The sequence below is a fragment of the Metopolophium dirhodum genome, chromosome 1 (genome assembly GCF_019925205.1).
Source record: "Metopolophium dirhodum isolate CAU chromosome 1, ASM1992520v1, whole genome shotgun sequence".
NCBI classification, from domain to species: Eukaryota; Metazoa; Arthropoda; class Insecta; order Hemiptera; family Aphididae; genus Metopolophium; species Metopolophium dirhodum.
Window position 1 is genome coordinate 15,959,110 of NC_083560.1, and position 9,069 is coordinate 15,968,178.

The window sequence follows — 9,069 nt, forward strand, 5'->3', positions numbered from 1 at the left end:
CGAATAGATAAAGAAAAGGGTCGAATAATAATTCTTATTGTTTCAATGATTGTTATTAATGGGGCTAAATAAAATGGTGTATTAAGTGGAATTAAATGTGCAATTATATTATTAGTATTTTTACATGTTGAAAAAAATAATATAAAATAATCAGAATGGTAAAGCTAAAGTAATTGAAAAAATTATATGACTTGATGATGAAAAAATATAAGGAAATAATCTAAAAAATTTATTAAGTAAAATAAATATAAATAATGCAATAAATATAAATGCAGGTGATTTAGTTTTTTTTATTTTATATAATATTAATATTTCATTATTTAATATATTAAATATTTTAAATATAAATCAATTTATTCGATTTGGTATAATTCATAAAAAATATGGTATTATTAAAATAATTAATAAAGTTCTAATTCAATTTAATTCTAAATTAAAAATTTTTGTTGAAGGATCAAAAATATTAAATAAATTTATTATAATTTTTTATGTTATTTTTAAATGAAATTTTAATTTTTATGTTTTTAATAAAATTAAAGTATAGTAAATTTGTAATTAAATAAAATATAGAAAAAAAAATATAAATAGAATTAATCAATTTATTGGTGCTATTTGAGTTAAAAGTTTTTAATTCAATAGATAAATTAATTTAAATTAATTGATTCAATCTGAATTGGTATAAATCTATGATTAATTCCACAAATATCTGAACATTGACCAAAGTATATTCCAGGACGATTTATAAAAAGATTTATTTGATTTATTCGTTCTGGGATTGCATCAATTTTAATTGCTAAACTTGGAATACTTCAAGAGTGAATAACATCATCTGATGAGATTAATACTTATTAATAATTATATATATAGCTATATAATTCATAAGATCAAAATCATTGATGACCGAAAATTTTAATTGTTAAAATAGGACATTTAATTTCACCTATTAAATATAATAAGTGTAAAGAAGGTATAGCAATAAAAATTAGAATAATAGGTGGAGTTAATGTTCAAATAAATTCAATTATTTGATTTTCTGAAATTGTAATATTAATAAATTTATTATTTATAATAAATAATATTATGTAAGTAATTGTTGATATAATTATAATAATAATAAAAATTGTATGGTCATGAAAAAAGATTAATTGTTCTATTAATGGTGAATTTCTATTTTTAAATCTTAGTTTTAATCAAGTTATAATTTCTAAAAAAAGATTATTCTTTATAAATGAATTTTAAGTTCATTGCATATAATTTCTGCCATATTAGAAATTAATAATTAAAGGTAATTCTGAATATGAATGTTCTAATGGAGGTAAATTATGAATTCATTCAATAGAGTTTCTTAAATTTAATTTAAAAATTGTTGTTTTTTTTAAAAAAATTCTATTTCAAATTGAATAAATTAAAATGATAATTCTAAATGTTGAAATTATTGATCCAATTGATGAAATTATATTTCATAATAAAAAATTATTAGGATAATCTATATAACGTCGAGATATCCCATTTAAACCTAAAAAATGTTGGGGAAAAAAAGTTAAATTTACTCCAATAAATATTAAAATAAATTGAATTTTTAAAATAAAGTTATTTATAGAAAATCCTGTAAAAATAGGGAATCAATGAATTAATCTAGCAATAATTGCAAATACAATTTCTATAGATAATACATAATGAAAATGAGCTACTACATAATAAGTATCATGAAGAATAATATCTTTAGATGAATTAGCAAGAATAACTCCTGTTAAACCACCAATTATAAATAGAAAGATAAAACCTAATGATCAAATTGTTGAAGGTGAAAAGTTAATTTTAGATCCATAATTAGTAGCTAATCATCTAAACATTTTAATTCCTGTAGGAATAGCAATAATTATAGTTGCTGATGTAAAATATGCTCGTGTATCAACGTCTATACCAATTGTAAATATATGATGAGCTCATACAATAAATCCTAATAATCCAATAGTTAATATTGCATAAATTATTCTGATATTACCGAATGTTTCATTTTTATTTATTTATTGACTAATAATATGTGAAATTAATCCAAATCCAGGTAAAATTAAAATATAAACTTCAAGATGTCCAAAGAATCAAAATAAATGTTGATATAAGATAGGATCTCCTCCTCCTGCTGGATCAAAGAATGATGTATTTCAATTTCGATCAGTTAATAATATTGTAATAGCACCAGCTAAGACTGGTAAAGATGAAATTAATAAAATAGGTGTAATTAAAATTGATCAAGAAAAAAGAGGAATTTGATTTAATTTTATATTATTTGGTATTATATTAAGAATTGTACAAATAAAGTTAATTGCTCCTAAAATTGAGGAAATTCCTGCTAAATGTAAGGAAAAAATAGTTAAATCAACTGAAATATTATTATGAGCAATGTTATTTGATAAAGGTGGATAAATAGTTCATCCTGTGCCTGTTTCATTATTAATTAAGAAACTACAAATTATTATTATTAATGATGGAGGTAATAATCAAAATCTAATATTATTTAAACGTGGGAATGATATATCAGGGCATCCTATTATTATAGGGATTAATCCATTTCCAAATCCACCAATGACAATTGGTATTGTTAATTATAATAAAAGCATGAATTGTTACAATTACATTGTATAATTGATTATTATTAATAATAGAATTCATTTGTCTTAGTTCTAGACAAATTAAAATTCTAAGAGATGATCCAATTATACCTGATCAAATACCAAATAAAAAGTATAAAGTTCCAATATCTTTATGATTAGTTGAAAAAATTCATTTTATAGATAAAATGGCTGATAATAGGTTGTAAATTGTAAATTTATATATAGATTAAATAATCTTTTTATCATTAAATCTTATATTCAAATTAAATGATATTAAATTGCAAATTTAAAGGTATTAATTATTTAATTAAGGTTTAAAATATAATATTTTTAATTTTGAAGATTAATAGTTTATTTAGTTAACTTAAAACCTTAATAAATAAATAAATAAATAAAGAATAATCTAAAAAAAAATATTAATATAATGAAATCATAATTGTTTTTTTTATATATTAGATATCATTTATTAAAAATATTAAAATTAAATAATATAAAATAAGTTATTTTAATATAAAAAAGTAAGTTTAAAATAGTTAGTATAATTAATATTATTATAATAATATATATATTATTATAGATTAAAGTTTTAATTAGTATTCATTTTATTAAAAATCCTATTATAGGGGGTAAACTATAATTGAAAAAATTAATATTAATATATTTAATTTGAAAAAAAAATTTAAATTAAATAGTTATATTTGATTAATATAATAATTATTATAATTATTAAGTTTTTTAATAATTAAAACATTTAATAAAGAATAAATTAAAAAGTAATTAATTCATAAATTTTAATTTATTAAGATTGCAAATAGTATTCAGGTAGTATTATTAATTGATGATATAGCTAAAATTTTGATTTAAACCAAAAATTGAATTTATTGAGATTAATACAATTAAAAAAATGTTATTTTTATTAATATTTAAATAAGAAATTATAATTAAAGGTGTAATTTTTTGTCAAGTTATTATTAATAAGCATGATATTCATTTCAATCCTTCTATTATTGAAGGTAATCATAAATGGAAAGGTATTAATCTTAATTTTATTAATAGTGATATTATAATTAAAATATTATCATTATTTATAAATAATAAATTTTTATTAATTAAAAAAATTAATAATAAAATTGAAGCAAAAGCTTGAATTAAGAAATATTTTATTGTAGCTTCAATTGAATAAATTGATGATTTAAAGTTTAAAATTGGAATAATAGAAAATAGATTTAATTCTAATCCTATTCATATTGATAATCAATTTGATGCTGAAATTGATATTAGAGATCTAAATATTAATAATGTAAAAAATATAATTTTTGTTAAATTTAAATTTATTAGAAAAAAAGAATTTTATTCTATATTTGAAGTATGAATTCAAAAGCTTATTTTAGCTTATTTTTCTTTATGGTATATACTTAGGTGTTTATGCATATACATTTTTGAAATTTATGGATTAGGTAGTTTTTTTAAAGTATAATAAAAGTATATATAATACATGATTTACTCTATCAAAGAAACCCTTTTTCAGGCATTTTATTTTAAAAAATATTGTTTAATAAAAAAATGTTTCTTGGTTTAGATAGAGATTGGGAATAATCTCAATAAAATTTACAAAAAAATATGTTTTAGTGAGGCATGATGTTTGTAATTGTCTAAAAAGGGGGGTGTAGCCCTCCTTTAAAAAAAAAAGAAAGAAAAAAGAGTATATAGAGGATTTATTAATATATATAGTAGTATACATATATAGACTTCATATATATATAGTATATATATATATATAGACTTCATATATATATAGTATATATATATAATGCATATACACATCCATATAGCTTAAATATTATATATATATATATAAATCCTTATATAGTAATATTATCTAAACATCTTATATATATATATATATATATATAAATCCTTATATGCATATATACATATATTTATTGTATATAAATATATAGGGGGTTTTTAGTTTGAAAATTTAATTATTTAAAAAATTAAAGTAGGAATAGTCGTATAAATTAACTAAAAAAAAGTATACTTTTTTTTGCTATAAAATTTATTTTAATTTGTTAGAAATGTCCATTATTAAAAAAAAATATGTTGAAAATTACATTTTTGTTTTTTTATTTAAAAAAGTTGAGTTAAATTATTAAAATTTGTATAATTTGATTTTTCAAAAATTGGAAAAATAAAAATTCTTTATTCAATTTTTTATTATTATTTGTTAACTAAAATATTTTTGTGAGAAATTTTTAATTATAACTACATAGTTGTGTATGATTTTTGTCTTCAAATTTGGAAAATATATTTTTATTTATTCGAGTTTTAAATTTAAAATTTTAGCTGATTAAATGTATAAACCTGATTACACTAAATATTTTTTTCTTATTAAAATTTTAATTCAGGAATTAATCAGTACAGAAATATTTAAATGTATATAAATAGTCGTATAAATTAACTAAAAAAAGTACTTTTTTTGCTATAAAATTTATTTTAATTTATTAGAAATGTCCATTATTAAAAAGAATATGTTGAAAAATTACATTTTTGTTTTTTTAATTTAAAAAAGTTGAGTTAAATTATTAAAATTTGTATAATTTGATTTTTCAAAAATCGCAAAAATAAAAATTCTTTATTCGATTTTTTATTATTATTCGTTAACTAAAATATTTTTGTGAGAAATTTTTGGGTATAACTACATAATTGTGTGATTTTTGTCTTCAAATTTGTAACATTTATTCTTATTTATTCGAGTTGTAGTGTTTAATTTAAAATTGTAGTATATTATAAATTTAAAAAAATTAAAATGTAATTAATAATTTATATAATTAATTGTTAATTAAATTAAAAATTATTTATTTTAATAATATTAAACCATATTATTATTATTTTACATATAAATATAATTTATTTTATTATAAAATTTTATTTAATTAAGAAAATACATGAAATTTTTTGATTATTAATAAGTTCTTAAAGGATTTTAATAATTCTCAGTCTTAAATATTAAAGAGATTTAGATTTAATTATTAATTTAAGTATAAACTAAATATGTGCCAGCAGTTGCGGTTAAACATAATATACAAATAAAATAGTTTGGTTATTACTTATTAGTATTAAGTATAATTTATAATTTAATTTTTTTTAATTAAGTAAAATTTTATTAAGTATTATTATTATAATTATTTTATTCTATTAAATTTTATTTAAAACTAAGATTAGATATCCTATTATAAAAGTTTAAATTAATTTACTAAAAAATTAATAGTTATGTTCTTTAAATTTAAAAAATTTGGAGGTATTTTAGTATTATGAGAGGAACCTGTTTTTAAATTGATAATCCACGATTAATTTTACTTATTTTAAATAGTTCATATATCGCTGTCATGAATATATTTAAAAATATATTTTCTTTATTTATTTTTATGATTTATGTTAAGTCAAGATGTGGTTAATATATAAGTGTATAATGGGTTACATTAAATTTTATTTTTGGATTTTAAATGAAAATTAAAATGAAATTGGATTTAATAGTAAATTTATTTATTTAATTAATATGAATAAAAATCTAAAATATGTACATATTGCCCGTCATTCTTATTAAAAATAAGACAAGTCGTAACAAAGTAAATGTACTGGAAAGTGTATTTAGAAAGATTATATTTGATATAAATAAATATCTAAATTTAAGTATATCATTTACAATGATAGGATGTTGTTAAACTTTATTTAAATTAAAGTTATTAATATATTTGTTTTTTATTGATTTTTTATAAAAGTAATTTATTTATATAGGGTTTTAGTATTAAGTAAAAATTAATTTTTAGATTTATAGTTTAATAGTATTGTAAAATAATTAGTTAAATTTTTAAAAGAATAATAACTTATGAAGTTATAAATTTATGATTCATGATTTTGTTATGTACTGGAGGCAAGCATTATATAATAATATATAAAGAATATATATTTAAAACCCAATACTATGATTATCGACAGAAAAAGTCAAAATAATGCATAGAATGCTGATTTTCAACTTCTTGTTCAACCACAGTATCTTGTTCGACGGGAAAGTGAATCTAGTTGGTACTTTTGGGAGGTCAAAATTTAAAATTCCAAATGGTTTCCAAACTGCCCGGAAAAACAAAAAAAAAATTAAGGAAAACGGGAATTTTTGGTGTTACTCTAAAACAAATTATCGTAAATACATGACATTTTCACTGAATGTTTATATCAGCCTTTTCTTTACATGAATACATTTTCAAAATATTTTGACTTGTTTTAAGCTGTTTACGAATATACTCAGTTTCTAACTTTATTTGCTCTGTAAAAATGCTTGCAAATTTAATACAAAGCTACTACTATATTGTTACAATAATATTTAAAAAATATTAAAAATCATTAGTCACAGTTTTTTTTTATAAGCATTTAAATCTTAACAAAATACAGAAAAATCACGAAAATGAGCAAATTATTTTAAGCTGAGAGTTCATAAAAAATTTTCTTTTTAAATCTAAGATTCAAAAATGTAATACAATATTATCCATAAGTTTGTCTACCTTTATCAAAAAAAAAAATTTCCACAAGCAAAACAAATTAAATTTTTATGGGCAATTGAAGTTTTATATTTTTACAATATTGAATATTCACTCGATTTCTCATGTAGCCATTTTGTTATTTTGTTATAATTCAAAAACAAATAACAGTAGATACATGAAAATTTCACTGAATATTTATATTCTCATTTTCTATGCACCATCAAATTTTGAAAATATTTTGACCCTTTTTAAGCTGTTTACGGAAATTGTTAGTTTTACATTTTTTTAGTTTTTTTTCTATAATTGTCAATAAAATTGTATTTGTTGGGTAAAAAAGCATGAAAGTTTTATACGAGGCTCCTGATATATGGCTTAAATGGTAGTTGAAAAATATTAAAAATACATATGCAACATTTTTTTTTATACATATTTAAGGTTGAAATTTTGACAACATTTATCAAATTTAAAATTTAATAATTATTTTGTAGTTAAAAATGTATAAAATGTTCAACTTTTATAGCTAAGGATTGATAATTAAAACAAGGTTCCACGTAAATAGGTTATATATAAATTACTTAATTCACAATAATATCATCAAATATACTTAGTAATATCATAGCAGGCTGACAGACCGTCTTCACTCAGAATCGTTTTTCTTATACAATGATATTATATCATTGAATTCAAATTTAATAACATCCATTATACAGTGACCCACTTACCTTTTTATAAATTAAATTATAATTATTAATATATAAAAACAATAAAATTTTATATTGGTTGCAAATGTGGCAATATATTTTGAATATCATGTATGTTAAATTGTCATATAAATATTTGGTGTAAATTTAAGGTATCTAGTTTACGTTACAAGACCTATTGTACAAATTCAAAAATCAAATATAAAAGAAAAAAATATTGTTAGACCAGAAAATCAAATAAATATCTTCCTTACATAATCAGAAAAATTAACGAATATCATAAAAATTAATCGTATTTCAATAGTGTTATAACATTTTTATAGACCCCAAAACCTATCTTTCAATTGAGTATGATACAGGAATAAAAATGTGATTTATATAGTATGTATTCCGTACAATAGACACCTAGGTACGAACGTGACTAGGTACCTATTTAATTGATAATTTGTAATTTAAATATTATAAAATTATATCTTACATAAACAACATTGAGAAGATATATTTTATATTTTGTCATCAATTTAATTTTCTCACTTTCTCACTTATACAATTTATTCACTCGTCAAGTTTTTCCTTAAATATTTTGTTAATTAGGTATGAACAAACTAATATTGTTAATAAAATTACTTTTGACTTAACTAGATGAATTTGAGTTTCTTTTTTTATGCTACATGCAAGATGGCTTGTAATTTAACACATTTTCCTTAAAGCTATCATTTATACAGGAAAATATGAACAGAATGTCATATTAACAATACAATTTTTCAACATGCTTCAGACAGGGCCAAAAGTTATTTCTTGAAATGTAAGGTGTAACTACTATTTTGAGGCATAAATGCAGTTTAGCTCCTAAGATTTTTTTATCGGAAAGATATATTTTTTAATGAGTTAAGAACAAAGGTGCAATTTGTCGGTCACACTTAGTTTCAAACAGTTTCAAAATTATAACCATTTGAAGTCCGCGAGTTTGCGTATTCCCACCGGTTTGGGTTTTTTTTATTAAGTTATTTTATTAACAATAAAATAATAGGTAAGTATAATAAGTAATTTCTATTTCCATCTAAATGTTAAGGATAAAACAACAAACATTTACAAGAAAATAAAAATTCAAAATATTCCACTTAAAATAAAACAATAAGAAACGCTGGTCTACATCATCAATAATAATGAATATAAGTAATAAATTGAATACAAATGGGATTAATTAATCACCTT

The 9,069-nt window shown here is 19.1% G+C and overlaps 1 pseudogene; it reads right to left on the reverse strand.

Annotated features, from left to right (window-relative positions):
• Positions 1-3,116: 3,116 nt before the first annotated feature.
• On the reverse strand, positions 3,117-3,908 carry LOC132933912 (NADH-ubiquinone oxidoreductase chain 2-like; annotated as a pseudogene).
• Positions 3,909-9,069: the final 5,161 nt, after the last annotated feature.